Source organism: Palaemon carinicauda, chromosome 7 (genome assembly GCF_036898095.1).
Source record: "Palaemon carinicauda isolate YSFRI2023 chromosome 7, ASM3689809v2, whole genome shotgun sequence".
Classification (NCBI taxonomy): domain Eukaryota; kingdom Metazoa; phylum Arthropoda; class Malacostraca; order Decapoda; family Palaemonidae; genus Palaemon; species Palaemon carinicauda.
Window position 1 is genome coordinate 65,012,919 of NC_090731.1, and position 19,665 is coordinate 65,032,583.

The following is a 19,665-nucleotide window of genomic DNA, read 5'->3' on the forward strand; positions in this document are numbered from 1 at the left end:
TTATGCTAATCACAGACACAGAGACAGCCATACAAGACATAACTACACAAACAAGGGTAATGACATCACCATGTCATGTTGTATAATACAGGATAAGCAATTAAAATATGCACATTTTATCACTAGTTTCATGCATATGGGAAAAAATTTACCGCAATACAACTAAGATACATTTTTGTAGTTTTTCGTGACCTTAACTTTGACATTTCAAACCAATCACAAACATAACTAATCAAATTCTTCTTGGATCATGGCCATGTCTTCCACCAAATCTGATTTGATTCGGTCTAATGGTTTTGAATTTTGTGATTCATTTTTCACCTTTTTGTGTCCTTATACTTGACCTTTGACCCAATCACTCCCAAAATCTAATCAAATTGTCCTTGGATCATAGCCAATCTTCCCACTAAATTTCATGATATTCAGTCTGATAGATTTTGAGCTATGCGAATCAGAAACACACAGACAGACAATGCCTCTCAAAACATCACCTTCGCCACAATGAAGTTGGCGAAGGTAAGAAATAGCACTGAAGAAGGCTTGAAGAAGCTGAGTTCTTTATCATATTCAGCAACTTTCTTTTCTCAAATGCAGCTTTCTCTAAATGTTATGGAATTTTTAGTGCATACGAGACGTGTGGCATGAATTTGGAAGAAATTATATGCTTCTCCTAACTCCTCTTAAAATGTGTATGTCATTAGAATCAACTCATAAAGGCTTAGGATTGGCATAACCTTTATTTGTGTTCCATCTATTGCAATCTAGACTTCCCTCCATGTGTTAGATAAAAGATTATGAAAAGGACACTGCCTTGTGTTGTTTGGTGTTCATGGGATTTATTTCAATTCCTTTCTTTCTTCAGCTTCAGCATGTAAAAAAAAGGCTGTGTAATTTCTTGGGACCTACGCTGTTAAAAAGTTGCCATAAAAACCCGTAAAAAATCTGGAGCAAATGTTACCAGACATTTACCGTTTAAAGAACGGATGTATTGACGTAAATGAGTGATATTACGGTCACCAACCCATAAACGATAATAACAAAGTAGGGTAACAATTACAGTCACTTGTATTTTACTGAAATATGGCTGAGAACAGTATATTTTTACGAAGAATTTCCGATTAAAATTACGGTTTTTTTAACAATGTAAATTTTCCGATTCTTCTTATGCCAAAAAAATTACATGATAGTTTTTTGTATCCAAACAGCAAACTATGCTTTATTTACAGTAATCATTAACCTTAGGCGTTTAAATTTGTTTCACCGTAATATTTGTATAGAGAATATGCCTTTTTGAAGTACCAAGTATAAAGCGATAAACATCTCTCCCATTTCTATGGAAAGAAATTGCCTGGGTGTTATGTATTTATGTTGATAACTACCTATTACAAGAGGTTATATTTGTGTTTACAGATACTTACTACTCATTAAGCATAACTACCCTGTTAACTATCTTGTCTTCTTTTAAACTGTATATCATTATAAATTAGTCTTAAAAATAAAGTCATTCAGGAAGGATCTATCTGAGTTTCGTTTCCATCTAAATATACTTCACTGGGAGAGAGTTTTTTTCTCTATACAAGATTTTAAAACAGTCTCGCTCGCTTTTGCAAAGTTGAACTCCAAAAAAGGGAGACATTTTCTCATGTTATTGACGCTTTTACTTTTACCTATGCTTTTGTTTTCCGTCTGTTTTCTTTCACATCGTCTCTTTCTTTCCACCTAAGAGCATTTTCAACTATTCTTAGAGATGTCCAGGTAATGGAATTTGAAAATAATGCTAAGAGGGTTTTAAACTGCATGAAAAAAAAAAGAGAGAGAGAGAGAGAGAGAGAGAGAGAGAGAGAGAGAGAGAGAGAGAGAGAGAGAGAGAGAGAAGGGTGTCAGGTGTACGAGGGAGTAATATTTAAGGCTGGGTGTCCTTTGAGCCAGAGAAACAAGGCGAGCATTGATTGAGAATTACTGATTTAGGTATTTTATCTTTTATTATGAAGAAACAAGATTTCAGCTTGATTTTGGTTTGTGATCCCTTTCATCGAAGCCTGAAAAACTGAGGTTTCAAAGAATTGAAAGATTGAAACCATATTTGATCTTGACTTTTAGTTTGTAATAAAATTTCATTGAAGGAAAGGCTGAAAATTGAGGTTCCAAAGAATTGAAAAATAAAGTTGTCCTAATAGAAATAGATAGTAAAGAAATAACCAAATACCTAAATTCACTAGAAAACGATGCTCTCATTTCTCATTATAAGTTCCAAACAATTACTTGATTGAGTGAACATTCGTTCCACGAGATAGAAATTTAATAAAAGATGACATGATGTCAATCTCCATTCATGAATCCAACCATAGTTGAAACCTTAAAAAAAACACACATATGGCCCAGTTTTTAAGATTACACACACACACACACACACACACACACACACACATATATATATATATATATATATATATATATATATATATATATATATATATATATATATATATATATGTATGTATATGTGTGAGTGAGTGTGTATGTGTCTGTGCGTATATATTTTGTGGTAATTGGAAATCTTAAGTTACTTACAACAGTATGATTAACAACAACGAAAAGTACTTAACTAAAAGAACTAATTATTATTAAATATATATTTGATATAAAATTTCAGTGACAACTTTGTTTTCTGGTACACTTCTAGAACATAAATGGTGGGCTATTGCTAAATCTGCCCTTCTTGGTGTGGACGCAATTATTCTGGTCAGTGTCACTCAATGTCCAAAGGAAAAGGCAACCCTTGGGCTGATGTGTTTGACAGTAAATAGAATTGAAAATTGTTTAAACTTCAAACTCACGCAAACTAATTATGAAACCATCAAAAAAAAAAAAAAAAAAAAAATGGTGAAACCCCTCTTGGATCTTGTCTTGAAGACCACAATAACCCTTTTGAAATCAAGAGGGAAAATAATATCATGTTATTTATATCATAATGATCAAGTTTACTTTTAACGAAATCAAAAATAGTTAATTTCAATTATCCTCTTTCGGTGCTGCTGGATGTTATGTAAAATATGTATAACTAGAAAGGGTACTCGGTAGAGCGCATACCTTCACCTATATCATGTTGTTTATTTTAATATAGGCAATTGAATTATGAGCATTTTGGCTCTAGTTTCTTACAAATCGGATACAAATTAACCAAGATATAGAAAAAAACGTTTATTAGCTTTTTGCTTCCTTGACCTTAAGTTTTGACCAAATCGCATCCAAAATCTAACCAAATAGTCATTGGATCATAGCCAGTCATTACACTAAATTTAATGCGAATACATCAAATAGTTTTTGAGTTATGCGAATTACTGACACAGAGACAGACATACAAGAAAATAAAGACACAAACAAGGGTGATTGTATCACTATGCCATGATGTATACAACAAGATAGGCAATTAAAGTATTCAAAATTTGGAACTAGTTTCATGCAAATCGGCTAAAAATTGACCACAATATGGCAAAGACTTTTATTTAACTTTTCGGGACCTTGAACTTTTAACCCAATCACATCTATAATCCAACCAAATTGTCCTGGGATCATGGCCAAGTCTCCCACCAAATTTGATTTGATTCGGTCAAATGGTTTTGAATTTTGTGATTAATGTTTTTACCTTTTCGTGATCTTGGCTTTGACGTTGACCAATCAATCCCAAAATCTGATCAAATTATCACTGAATCATAACCAATCTTCCTACCAAATTTCATGATATTCAGTCAAATAGTTTTAGAGTTAAGTGAATCACAAACAGACAGACAGACAACACGTATCAAAACATGACCCTCACTGCAACGAAGTTTGCGAAGGTAATAGATAGCACTGAAGAAGGCGTAAAGAAGGTCTGTTTTTTATCGTATTCAGCGATTTTGTTTTTTCAAATGCAGCTTCCTTTAAAGGTTATGACATTTCAGTGCATAAGGGATGGGGGGATGTATTTGGAATGAATAATATGCTTCTCGTGTCTTCTTTTAAAAATGTGTATGTCATCAGAATCAACTTATAAAGGCTTACGGTTTGCTTAATAACATTTGCATTGCATCTACTGTAATCTAGACTTCCCTCCAAGCGTAAGATAAAAGATTATGAAAAGGACACTGCCTTGCGTTGTTTGGTGTTCATAGTTCTAACATGGAATTAATTTCAATTCCTTTCCTTCTTCGGCTTCAGCATGTAAAAGAAACTTGTGTAATTTCCTAGGACCAACATTTGCCGATTCTTCTGGTGCCAAAGCCAGTGATGTTAGTTCTTGTATATAAACATCGAATTATGCTTTCTTCAGTTATCATTAACCTTATGTCATTAAATCAATTTCACCGTAACATTTGCATAAAGAATATGCGTTTTTTATTACTTTTTAGGTGTTGAGGTACCAAGTACAAAACGTTAAACAACTCTCCCATTTCTATGGAAAGAAATTGCCCGTGAGAGCATTTTATTCTCTATTCGAGATTTTACAACAATTTCGCTCTCTTTTGCACAGTTGAGCTCCCAAAATAGGGAAACACATTTTCTCATCTAACTGCTACTTTTACTTTTACCTGTGTTTTTATTTCCTTCTGTTTTCTTATGCATCGTCTCGTTCTTTCCAACAAAGAGCATTTTTAACAATTCTTAGAGCTGTCCAGGTAATGCGATATGAAAACAATGCTAAGATGGTTTTAAACTGAAAGAGAAAGGTGTCAGGTGTACGAGTAATTTCTAAATCTGAGTGTCATTTCAACCAGAGAAACCAGGGACTAATTAATTGACAAATACTGATTCAGGTATCTTATTCCTGATTATAAGGAAATCAGATTTCAGCTTGACTTTTTTATCGAAGGAATGTCTGAAAAAAGGAGGTTCCAAAGAATTGAAAGATCAAGTTGTCTAAATAGAAATAAAAAAATAGAGCAATAACAAAATACCCAAATTCACTAGAAAACAATGTCATTTCTCATCACACTACATATGTTCCACACACTTGTTTGATTGGACATTCGTACCATGAGATAAAAATCTAATAAAAGGAGACATGATGCCTATCTCCATCAGTGAATCCACCCGGAGATGAAACATAGAAAACACACATTTGGTTCAGTCTTTGAGATTACACACACACACACAAATATATATACATATATATATATATATATATATATATATATATATATATATATATATATATATATATATATATATATATATATATACGGATTCTAGTGTTAATTTCTGAATACTACTTCAAATCCCTATAAGACCGATTGTGGTGTCCATTCCTGAATATTTCAAATCCCTATTTCGTCCCGTTGTTTTACTCCTTCTCCTCCTAAAACATCTTTTTATTCCCTTCCATTCGGCGTCTCTCGTGCAATACCCTATTCAATGTTCATACGGAGCCTTGCCTACTTTATTTTTCTTTTAATGCTATGTTAAAGTTTTCAATATAGTCTCTAATACTGTAAACTCTGAGCTAGATTTTTTGACTCTCGCAACACACGCCTCAATGAGAGTCTATTTTAACTTTCAAAAACGTATGTGTGTGTACCTGGTGTTTCTCATGATTTACTTTAGGCAATCAAACTGGTAAGTTCATCAAAGGATTCAGATTTTTGTTTGTCTTTAAATGGAACCTAATACTCATTGGGTTACTCAGTATCGTCTTAAGAATCAATAGCTGGTAGACATTGATAAAACTGTTTTTGCATAAATATATAGTTTATGAATTATGGGTATTGTGATTTTCGGGAGAGGAATATCATTTTTAAATTTGAGAAGATGATTATCAGAATGATTGATTGATACCAGTTGCTTAAAAATCATTAGTGTAAGTATTATGATGGAAATAATTCTGCCTAGATTTTGAAGTTGTATCCTAGTTCAGCTTAAATTCAAGGAAAGTGGTGGCTGAAAATATACCCCAAGATCTGTATTATAGTTTATAATTTTTTTTTTCTGTAAATTGATGTGTCTGATAAAGCAATAAAACTGAAAGGATACATTTACCGTATATCATTTTTCACATTCACTTGTAAATCTTATGTTTAGACTCATTTCAGAAAACTTAAACGAAAATGTAACTGCGGAAAAGAGAATCGGGATTTTACAATACAACTTTCACTCTTTTCCCTGTGTCCGTTTCTCAAAACTGGGCTTTAGACAGCCGTTGTTATGCAAAATACGTTTGTATTTCTTGGGCTGCTTCGCAGGATATCGGAATTATCTGCCAAAATTTATTCTGGTCCGAGTCGAAAAACGCTAAATTCTCCTTTATGCATCCCTCTTACTGCAAATATTTAATATCATATATTGTTTTTGTAGATGTTTATATTTTTCTCATGAGAGTAGCAAATTCCTGATTCAGTGAAATTCTCACCAGAGTTCTTATTCTAAAAGAATCTCAAACACTGATTATTTCTATCAAGTGATTATGACTTGAAAATATAACAAATCAATCAGATGATTTGTCAGCCCAGACACTCGCCTCTATATTCGTCTACATTGTTCTAGAGGAAGAAGTCTAACAGTTGATAAGTAGGAAGGTATAATGAAATAATGTGGTAATTATTCTAAACTCACATAGGGATAACATACTTTTCAGAGTGAACGAGAAAATAAACTGTTCATGAAATCTAATGAAACTGGAAAATTTCCTTCTATCAATGAAGATAATGTTTTCATTTTTGGTATAAACGTGGATAGGAAAGTGACATATCTTGGAAATGAATGATAGATTTAATACGTGGTGAAAAAAATTTGTTTATTGCCATGATCACCAAGGCTGTATTTATCAGGGCCGCCCATGCTGGGTTAGTTTGTTGCAAGTGAATAGACCATAATCTCTCACCATCACCAATTCGCAGTGAACAGTGTTGTGATGAAAATTGCCTAAACCCCAGACATGAATGAGGACATATCTGAGGCCTTTGTGCTGCAGTGAAATAAAAATGACTGCATTTGTGGTTGTTGTTTTCATAATGACCGATGGAAACCTAGATAATAACAACTCGAAGGTATGTGATATAACACATTGGACTCGAGTCAAATGAGATGACGCAGTTATCGAATATCCTGCAAATACGACAACTGTTATTCATGTTCACCTGAAACTATTCTTCTATATTTCTTGATATTGGTCTTAATTATTAGAATGATTTACATATTAAATAAGTAACACCGCTAACTATTGTTTATCAAAGTCCACTCGAGTAACAATTCCATGCTCCAGTTTGAAAAATTGAAATGAAACTATTTCAGACTGCGGCATTATTGCCACTGACATTTACAGGTAGAGCAACAATTTCCAGTAAAGTATTTATGATTTATATTTTGTTTCTTTTCTAATAAATATAATTTTGATATATTCTACATATAATTTCCTAATTTAGGATTTACCTGCTTTGTCTTCCCCTCAATCACGACACCTAACCTGATGTTTGTTAAAGGATAACTTCCAATGGTTCAAAGTTAGAGTTAACTCTGTTATGTACGTTTGACCTTCTCTCACTGTAGTAGAGATATTCGATCTTTGGTACTGTACTCACTGTTTGCTGATACAATGAAGTTCCCTTTATCAGTTACAAGAAATGGTCTTGAATGAAATGTCCAAGATAAATATTTGTATAAAATGTCCAAGATAAATATAATTGGTTGATTATCGTGACAGTATTTATGAATCCATCTGAAATATACTGTACCAAAGGAAAAGGGAAAAAAATAAAAAAAAAGTCGATAATAGATAAAAAAAATAAATCTACTAAATAAAACATCTGGAAAATATAGTCCCATTTTGTCCTACATGGACTACTTGACTAAAACTCTAGTAAATAAAATATCTGGAAAAAACAGTACCATTTTATCCTACATGATTATTTGACAAAAACTCTAGTGAGTGAAATATCTGAGAAAAAAATAGTCCCATTTGGTCCTAAATGACTATTTGACTAAAACTCTAGTTGATAAAATATCTGGGAAAACTAGTACCATTGTGTTCTACATGATTATTTGACTAAAACTCTACTAAGTAAAATATCTGGTGAAAAAATAGTCACAATTTGTCCTACATGACTATTTGACCTAAAACTCTAGTAAGTAAAATATCCGGAAAAAATAGTCTAATTTTTTCCTCCATGATTATGTGACTAAAACTCTACTAAGTAAAACGTCTGGTAAAAATAGTCTCCTTTTTTTCCTCCAAGACTATTTGACTAAAACTCGGCTGAGTAAAAAATCTGGGGAAAATAGTCTCACTTTTTCCTCCATGACTCTTTGACTATTTTCTTTAATGCCCAAATAGTGCCAACCTTAATATATTCATCTTTCCTCAACACAGTAATTCATACACTGAATATTTTCTTTAATTTTCGCAAAGCTCCTAATGAAGACGGGTATTCATTGAAAGTAATGTAATGAAAATAAAGAATTCCACTTCTCGTACTCCATCCTCAGCTTTCAGACCGAAGAGGAGAGAGAGAGAGAGAGAGAGAGAGAGAGAGAGAGAGAGAGAGAGAGAGAGAGAGAGAGAGAGAGAGAGAGAGAGAGAGAGAGAGAGACCTACCCTTTGGATTAGTAAGAGATATACAGTAGATCAGTTCACAAATGTTCAGCTGGGCTCCACAAGGCACTAAAAGAGTTGGAAGACCCAGGCCTACATAGCTGAGGACTAGGTAGCGCAAAATCGATGATGAATGGAGAAGTATTGAATTAAAAGCTCAAGATCGGGATGACTGTCGAAATCTAACCGAGGCCCTTTGCGTCAATAGGCTTAGGAGATGATGAGTAAACGAAAGTGTGTTTTGGCCCAAATTTTATATAATATATAAAATTTGGGCCAAAACACACTTTCGTTTACTCGTTGTCTCCTACTATTGTACTATGCTAACTTTAAAAACCATAATAAGAAAAATTTATATATTATATAAATTTTTCTTATTATGATTTTTAAAGTTAGCATAGTACAATAGTTCCTTATTTATCTTTTCCTTTATTATTTTCTAATGCTGAAGTTCAGCTTTATCTATTTTGCAAAATTGGAAATTTGAGGAGAACTGGGAGGCTTTGGATTGAGGCTTGTATTCTTCCTGCTAATTGGTGCTAAAGTGTTTATTGCAAATTTCTTGTATCTCCTGATGAAGAAATTGGTGAGTCCAAATTAGGTTCATATGAAGAAGAAGCTAGAGCTAGTCATACCTGGAATAACATTTGTAAAATAGTGTACAGGTGTTGATTATGAAGAAGAACAGGTGTTGCTCATGAAGAAGAAATAATAATAATAATAATAATAATTATAATAATAATAATAATAATAATAATAATAATAATAATAATAATAATAATAATAATAATAATAATAATAATAATAATAATAATAATAATATTCCATTGATCTTTACTAGTATTTTTCCTGCCAGAATGCAGGGAAATATTGTTTGGGACCTACATTCACAGGGCCTTTGATACCTCTCTCTCTCTCTCTCCTCTCTCTCTCTCTCTCTCTCTCTCTCTCTCTCTCTCTCTCTCTCTCTCTCTCTCATCATGTGAAATCATATTTCTCGATGAATATTTTCCGTAAATCATCAGGAGAATCTTTCTTTAATCAAGCTTAATTTCATAATTTACCTTCGATTTCATCAAAATAAAGTAAAAACTCCTTACTCTTATGTTTGAGTTTTTATAGGGAAAGTCAACACTACAAGTGATGGCCTATTTACAAGATTTAGCCCTTGTCAACCGTTCATACATTTATTAGCAGCAGCCATAAATTTGGAGTGATGGTATCATAACTTTGGCTGATGGGCATCAGTAAGTGGGTGGAGAGGTGATCGAGGGGTGACATATATGGGTAGTGGGCAGATTTGTCACTGCCTCGGCCTGCTACAGGCTGGGCGATTGTGGCCTGCATTCTATCCTATCACGTTCACGTCAGCTTAGGTCGATGTTGAATAGTTGTCCTTTTCGTCAGGAGAGAAGGCGTTGATAGGTCTCGGAATTGGTGAAGTGGCTGTCCAAAAGGGCATCGACTTTGGTCATCAGTTCATTCATGGGCAGAATATCGACATTGAGGATGGTAAGTGTCGTACCCAAAGGTCGCGAAGTAGGTTCACGTCCTGAGGAGAGCCGTTTGCAAAAGGATTAGAGCGAGTGATACTTGTCATTTCCCTGAGGGTGAGTAAAGCCTTTTTATCCCCTAATGGTTCTTTATAGAGCTGAAAAAGCTGGGATATATGGGCGGCTGCTAATGGCGAATACTGCTCCTGGAAGTATGTATTGAGGCTCTTGTACACTATTGGGGAAAGTTGGCGATTGCCAAGAAAGTGTCCCGGGTATTGCCGCGAGAACATAGTCTACTCTGCTTTAAATGCTTGAGCGGGTCAAGCCCTTAATGCAAAACAATCTCGGCATGCTGAAACCAAGCGGATGCGTCTGTACTGGCAAATGGTGTTAGTTCCATGGATGTTGGGAAGAAAGAAAAGTCATAACAGTGAGGGGGAAGGTGGGAGGGAGCTGTTCCTCCAGCGGTCAGCGATTGTGCGAGGTTGCTGTAAGGTTATGGGATAGAAAGGAGATGAATGCAAAGTATGCAACTAACTTATTTGCAACAGATCACGAGTTTATATACTAGCAGTTCATAGCAAGTACGTAACAAAAAATCAAACCAACTGGTTCTGTTATCAGAGTATGGTTTTATATATATATATATATATATATATATATATATATATATATATATATATATATATATATGTATATATATATATATATATATATATATATATATATATATATATATATATATATATATATATATATATATATATATATAAAATGTTTATATATACATATATATATATATATATATATATATATATATATATATATATATATATATATATATATATATAAAAGGTTTATATATACATACATATATATATATGTATATATATATATATATATATATATATATATATATATATATATATATATATATATATATATATATATAGATATATATCCAACTGATATTCGACATGCCTTAATTTAAACAAAATCACTTTTCATTTGAATTACAAAGGAACTAATTGTGTCATTACACAGGTATAGCTGTTAAAGTACTCATCATTATGCTAAATTAATGACCAAATATTGGAATAAATTTACAATCAAGTACTAATCTATTTGATCATTATACAAAAAAAACATTATCTCTCTCTCTCTCTCTCTCTCTCTCTCTCTCTCTCTCTCTCTCTCTCTCTCTCTCTCTGAGTTGTATCTGTGTACCGGTGAGTGAATACACTTGTGCGTTCCTAAAAGTATCCTGATTTAACGCGGATAACAAAAGGCTATCGAGTGCAATATAGCTACAAGTTTTTGTGAATAGTCGGTGATTAGTTTGAGGGCAGAAAAGTGGGATAAAACGTCGACATAGGATAGTTATCTTGTGAATTAATAAAAATCTGATCAAGATGGCAATCTATAATACTAGCAACTCTTGGAGAGACATCGCTGCAGTCAGCAAGAGTAAATTCCATGAGTTGGCAAAACAAGAGCTCGACCGTCTGATATCAGAGGTCACTAGTAACTCCAACCAGTGTGACGGAAAAATATTCGCAGACATATTGAAACAATATGATCCAATAAACTGGAGCAAATCTGCGGAAAACATCAGCAAAATAATAGAAGAAATTCCAAAGAAGATCCAAGAGACTGATAAAGAAAGTTTACATCAATCAACACATTCCATCAAAGAAAAATAAAAAGTCCAATATGATGAATATGCTGATTGATGCATTGGGAAAAAGAATGCCAAAATGGTGTAATACATGTAAGATATGGTATTCCATTGATAATTCTCAACAACTGATTAGAAAATGTGATATCTGCCATGTTCCAACACACCCTACATGTGCTGAAATACAACAAAAAATAAAAAATAGAGACACAAAGGTATTCTGCTAAACATGCTTAGTCTGGATAGAAAATATAATTAAGTCGAGACTAAATCTGCAAATAGTTGAAGATAAAGAAGAAGAAGAAGAAGAAGAAGAAGAGAAAAATGAACAGTATATGTGTAAGGATGCAGAGGAAATCATTGATATAACTTATGATGCTATCCAACAACATACTTATGAAGAAATAAATTATCAGATGGAAACAAATAATAGACCCAAGAGACTCTACCCGGGCCTACATACTTTTAGGGAAGAGCAAGAGCGAGAAAAAAAAAGAAAAGAAAGATATAGTCTGCAATATGCTGAAAAGAGGGAATTGCAGATTTGGCGAAAGATGCTACGACAAGCATCCAAAGATATGCCATAATTATGAAATATATGGTAAATGTGCGTATTTAGACGGAAATGGAGACGAATGCAGAGATCTCCATCCAAAAAATATGCAAATACCTAAAAGAAGGAAAAGGATGCAGTTTCAACAAAAATTGTCGATATATGCATCCTGCAACCATAAATGAGAGTAAGAAAACTCAGCAAACTGAAAAGGAAAATGAAAGCAAAACTGAAACAAAAAAAGAAACAAAAAAGCCGCGCTATGCACCAAAAGCCCCAAGATATGAGGCCTTTCAACCCAAATCTGCACATTTAGAGCCCGACTAAAAAGAATGCATTTATAATGTCAGGGGTTTGTGCAGATATGGGGATAATTGCAGGTATACACAAAAAAAAAATATGAAGGCGAAAGAACAAATATAATGGAAAAGTGGGATTTTTTAATGGCAGAATTCCGGAAATGAAAAAAAGAACATCGTATCAGAACAGGAAGGAAGCATGGGAGAATCCATATTATTACCAATATTAAATAATGGGGATGAAACACAAACCATAATACTGATGAATGCACAGGGTTTAGTCACGAGTAACTCTAAAAGGAAAATAGAGTTCCTAGAAGAACTAACCCAAACTGAAAAAATAGAAATTTTAAATATAAGTGAAACATGGTATTCCCAAGAGACTGCAGTGACGACCAGATAAAGGGTTTCCAAACATATAGATCAGACAGAACAAATAGGAGTTAAGGGGGAACCACAATATATGGAAGAGACATAAATCCAGGAAAAGTCTGTGAAAAAATAAAGCAACATAGAATGTGGATTGATTGCGGTAGAATTTGAATATGAAAAATTAGTGAATATTGTAGTCTACAGACCCCCAAATACTAAGGAGATTGACCTAACAATAGAAAAAATAGATGATATATGTAGAAACCATAAAGACTGGAATATACTCCTATCCGGAAATTTTCACTTTCCTTTCGTGGATTGGAAAGAACGGATAGAAGAAAGTGGTTTTATGTATATATATATATATATATATATATATATATATATATATATATATATATATATATATATATATATATATATATATATATATATATATATATATATATATATAAGAGAGTAATAGTAGCGCAAAAGATAAGAGGCAATTTGAAAAGCTTCAAGATATGCTATTAGAACATAATATGCAACAAATAAACCACATTCCAACAAGAAAGGGAAATGTCCTAGATCTAGTATTTGTGAATGAGGTGAATTATGTTAAAGAAATAATAGTGTATAACATGGGAATTTCAGACCATAATGTCATAGAATTAATAGTCCATTCCAAGGCAAGTGATCACAGAATTAATCAAAGCACAAAACGTTGGGAAGGATATGGAAAATATAATTTTTATAGTAAGAATATAAAATGGTCAGAAATAAATGAAGAACTGAATAAAGAATGGAAAAATGTGTTTGTAAGTGATAATATACAGGTAAATACGGACATACTGTACAAAATACTGGAGAAAATTGTTGAAAAATATGTACCGAAGAAAAACAATAAACAAAAGACATGCATACCAAGAGAAAGAAGGATCTCATTTCAGAAAATTAGGAAGTGGAAGAAAAATCTTGCAAAAGAAAAAAATATGTGGAAAATGATGGAAATAAAATGTAAGATAGAATATGCAGAACAAAAGATTGTACAGTCAAAAGAAATTGAAAAAAGGGACTTAGAAGAAAGGACACTTCAAAATAAAAAAAAATAAAAAACAAAGTACTTTACTCCTATGCAAAAAAGATGAATAAAGGGAGATTAAAAATAGGCCCTCTAAGAATTGAAGGACGGCTAACGAATGAAAAAAAGGAAATATGCAACATATTAGCAGAAAAATATAAGAGTGAGTTCACGCCAAGAATTGCGAATGAGAATAATGAAACAGAAATGAGAGAAGAAAATGTTTTATATCTAACGGATATAGATATTAACGAAGCAGATATTGTCAAGGCTATAAATGAAAATAAAAATGGATCAGCAGCCGGACCAGATGCAGTTCCAGCGATTTTGTTAAAAAAAAACTGCAAAAACTATCGCGAAGCCGCTTGCAATACTGCTAAGACAAAATGTAGATATGAGTGAGATATATATTAAACATAAATTAGCTTATATAACCCCTATCTTCAAAAGTGGATCAAGACTAGAGGCAAACAATTAGAGACCTGTTAGTCTAACATCACATATGAAAGTGTATGAAAGGGTAATAAAAAAGAAAATAATGGATCATTTGGTTGAAAATAATTTGTTTAGTATAGGTCAACACGATTTTGTGCCCGGAAAAAGTACACAAACCCAACTGATAGCACACTATGAAAACATATACAAAAATATGATAAATGAAAAAGACACAGATGTGATCTATCTAGATTTTGCAAAAGCCTTTGACATGGTAGACCATAATATATTAGAGAAAAAAATAAGAAAGCATAATATTGTGGGAAAGGAAAATGGGTAAAAGAATTCCTGCAAAACAGAAAACAGATAATGGTTGCAAATGACGAGAAATCGGATAAAGCTCAGGTAATATCTGGCGTGCCACAAAATACTGTATTAGCTGCACTGCTGTTTGTTATTATGATCCCAGACATAGACTGTAATGTTGAAAACTCTGTAGTGAGAAGTTTCGCCGATGACACAAGAATAAGTAGAGAAATTACTTGTGATGAAGATAGGAACTCACTACAAAGAGATCTAAATAAAATATATGAATGGGCGGAGATAAATAGGATGGTATTTAACTTCGATAAATTCGAATCAATGAATTATGGAAGCAGAGACGGAATGGTATATGCATACAAGGGACCTAATAACGAGACAATCACAAAAAAGGAAGCAATTAAAGACCTTGGTGTTATGTTAAATAGGAATATGTTATGCAACGACCAAATAGCAACACTGTTGGCTAAATGTAAAGCAAAAATAGGAATGTTATTCAGACACTTTAAAACAAGAAAAGCTGAACACATGATTATGCTTTACAAAACTTATGTAAGTAGTACACTCGAGTACTGCAACGTGATATGGTACCCACACTACCAAAAGGATATTGCACAAATAGAGAGTGCACAAAGGTCCTATACTGCTAAAATAGAAGAAGTTAAGGACCTTGACTACTGGAAAAGACTGCTAATTTTAAAACTATACAGTCTAGAAAGGAGAAGAGAACGCTAGATGATAATACAAGCATGGAAGCAAATAAAAGGAATTACTGAAAAAATCATAGAGCTAAAAATATCAAAAAGAGCAAGATGAGGTAAATTAATAGTGCCAAAAAATATACCAGGAAAACTAAGGAAGGCGCACTGGACATTAATCCACTACGCACCAGCATCGATAATGCAGCTACCATTTAATATGCTGCCAGCTCATCTAAGAAACATATCAGGAGTGAGCGTAGATGTGTTTAAGAATAAGCTCGATAAATACCTAAGATGCATCCCAGACCATCCAAGACTGGAAGATGAAAAATACACCGGAAGATGCATTAGCAACTCTCTGGTGGATATACGAGGTGCCTCACACTGAGGGACCTGGGGGAACCCAAACAAAAAATAAGGCAATAAGGCAATAAGGCTCTCTCTCTCTCTCTCTCTCTCTCTCTCTCTCTCTCTCTCTCTCTCTCTCTCTCTCTCTCTCTCTCTCTCTCTCAGCCTTTTAAGTAATATTCTCATAAAAAAATCATACTGACAAAGCTATAACAAAATGAAAACCATTACATCCAATTCCCAATGGATGAGATGAAAAGAACGATAAGGATAACATTTTTTGAGAAAATTGGAACAAACAAGAAATGCGCATATCAAAGGAAGATAAAATAAAATTGATATTATCTCAGAAAAAGTGGGTTATGTATATCTGAAAAAAAAAACGGCCAAAGATTTTGAATGAAATTTTAAAGTCATAAGCCATATTTCTGGAATATACTTGTACTGTAAAACAAATCTTTAGGCATTTCTTAGAGGCTTGAGAATCTGTTCCCAAGATTTCACTTCCTGCACTTACTACCAACCTTCCTTTTCTCAGGATTTCTTATTCCTTAGGGAACATTTCCTGTCTTGGCAGGAATCTGGTTGAAATCCTATATCACTTTTCTCCCATCCCCCTCAAAAAAAAAAAAAAAAAAAAAAAAAAAAAAAAAAAAAAAAAACATGGCGTTGGGTATTTGATACTTGATATACTATCACTTGTTGTCTACAATTAGTCCCCATAACCATCTATTGTACTTTTTTTCTTCGAAATGTTTATGACATTAGCTTTTTTTGGTTTGTGTTTCATAGCAGTTTCCACCTGATGGTAATAACAATAGTATAATTACCATTATTATAATTTATGTTTTTTTTTTTTAACCCACGCCTTCTAACCAAACCAAAAAAAAGTTGAGATTACTTATAATTCCGTGGAAGCCCCTGATCATCGTGCAATCTAGAGATATTTAAATGCAATAGTAGAAAATGAATGGCTAGTACAGTGGTAACATGGTACCCCAACATTCCCAGCCCTGGACAATGAGTTTAAGCACTTTACTGGGGAGGTCACTGCTGGGATTGGGCACCATAATGGGGTATTAGGCTTGCCTGACTGACGTTCTGGTGAATATCTATTCTGACTAAACTAGAACTGAAACCAGACACCTTTACCTTTAAAAATGTGGCAGAGGATGAGAGCAATGCTAACTGGAGTTAAACAGTCAAGTTTTATGTATTTTGCAGTAAAATATTTAACCTTAACTGAACCCTCAAGAAAACTCAAGTTCCCAAAGGTTTTGTTGGGAACTCTTGTGAAGCATTATATTGTAACTAACATATGCATACACAAACTTGATAGGAGGAGTAGAAAACTTACAGATTTTAACATACTGCTTAGGATTACAATATTATTAAGAGATAACTATGTAGGAAAATTTCATTGCCATAAATGAAAAAAAAAAAATATCCAAATTCACTTAGTAAATCATGTGATATCTGAAATTCCCAGGGAGTTCATACATTTCCTATTCCATAAATTAGATTTTATTATTTCTCTGGTCAATGCAGTGTTCGACTTGAATGATTGATGAAGGAATCAATACGAAAGAATTTACATTTATTATGACTGCCAATATTTTTGTCTCGGCTTAATTCAAATGTTGACTGTTAAAATACAAAAAAAAATCAGAAATATAATTTATCTTTTACAATTATGCTGCTGTTATATAAAATTTAATGTAAAGTAACGTATACAACTTGGAAGTATTCCTCAGTTGTTAGAAAAGAGCATTGTAAATTTAAGCAAACAAGAGGGAAACTGCATTTGTTTTCCAAAAAAAGACATTTTACTTCATTAGCTAAGAGATCTATATGTTCTTGAATCTAGCAAAAATTATATCTCAAAACAAGTTTATATTCATTTTTACAAGCCAAGCTGAAACACTAGTTGGATAAGCAGAATGCTGAAACCACAAGGGAAAGCAATTCAGTTTAAAGGTTTAAAGGACGTTTATGAATGGCAGAGGCTGGGGACAGAGACATTGCTCTATCGTGCAGGAAAATGCCCTAAAGACTGACCATATATGCATATGATCAGCGCCCAAGCCCCTCACCACCCAAGCCCCTCACCAAGGAGGGCCAGGCAATGGCTGCTGGTGACTCAGAAGATAGACCTATAGGCCCCGCGAAACCCACCATCCTTAGCTCACAAAGAAATGGTCCAACTAAATGCAAGTTATTCTCAATGTCTTGAGAATTCGATATTGATGGATTAATTTTTCTCTCTTACTTGAGATCTTCCACGTAAACTGAGCGTCTCATGCCAGTGATAAAAGTAACTATATGATATATATGAACAAACGGTGTATGTAATGTTTACCACCGATGAAATATGATAGTTGACAGAAGGATATAATGTGGGTTTAAAAATGATGCATGGATAGAGTACTTGTTAAGGAATAGCTAGCTACATGATGAGTTTGAAAATAAACGCATAAGTATTAAACGGCATAAATTGACCCAGCAAAAAAAAAAAAAAAAAAAAAAAAAACTTTCGATAGACTTAAGAAACAGGAAATAGAGAGAATGATGATAGACATAATAGACTATTGAGATTTAAGAAAATATATGAGTGAAAATCCCTGTAAAATAATAACTAATTCATAAAATTCCCATGTATACAAAAATACTTTTAATCCACCAACGAATATGAAATGACACTTGAAAACAAAAACAATTCTCTCTCTCTCTCTCTCTCTCTCTCTCTCTCTCTCTCTCTCTCTCTCTCTCTCTCTCACACACACACAAACAAACACTTTATATTTATGTCAGACGAGATCTCGTTTTCTTTTATGAAAGTACGGAAATGGAATATTGGATTTAGCACCCTTATAAATATAAGTTGGATTTTTCCAAATCATTATCACTTCATAAAAAGATGAAAGGACTTTTTTGGATCTCGTTCATGATTGTAAACTAACGCTAGGGTTTATAAAATAATTTTTTCCATAACGTAGAAGTGTGGAAGATTTTAAACTTTTGTTGATTTCAAATAGAGCACGCCATCACCCATTCTATTATTATATGTATTTGACACCTGAATTTTTTTATTTGTAGCTATGAAAAACAAAATCGACACTGGTTTCACAATCAAAATAATTTCTATGTTGTTGATTAATGCTGAACATTACTTCAAATGTTACCCTCAAACTGTAAAGAAAATAAAGAGATAACGCAAGTCTATTAGCGTGTTTTTTTCCCATTCGTATGGGGTAACACGGTTGCCTTCTTTTAAAGGACTTTGCTTTGGCTTTTGGGGTGGACCGTAGTCCTGACCAGCTGCCCTGCCTGACATCGCCTAGACCCCTGTAGCGTATGTTTGTGAGTTGTACCACCCATCATCGCCCTTCCTCCCAGCAGCAAGGAGTCATGGCGTAGTTAGGACGACAGTTCGAGACGTGTGAGGTGTCTGTTATGTTTTAAAAGGTGTTAGAATTGCTGCCTAACTCCTTAGTCAATAGTTTATATTTTTTGACTCCCTTGTACCCGGCAGTATTTATAATACTAGTTTAAAGAATACTGGCCCCGAAGGGCGATGCAAATATTTGTTTTTCTGGAGGAGAAGCGGCATTATGCTTTTTATACAATTCTGTTTTTTACTTTGTTGGACTTCCCTGTTCTGTTCACGAAGGCCGTTCATCCTTATGAAAGCTCTTTAGATTATTTTTCTTGCTGGTAATATTTCCTTTTCAGTTAGCACTGTCAGTTAACGAATCTATAGATAAAAGTTTTACGTCCAGTAAAGGGTTTTGGGCCTTCTTTAAAAGCATTAAAATAAATTGTGATAATTTTCATAT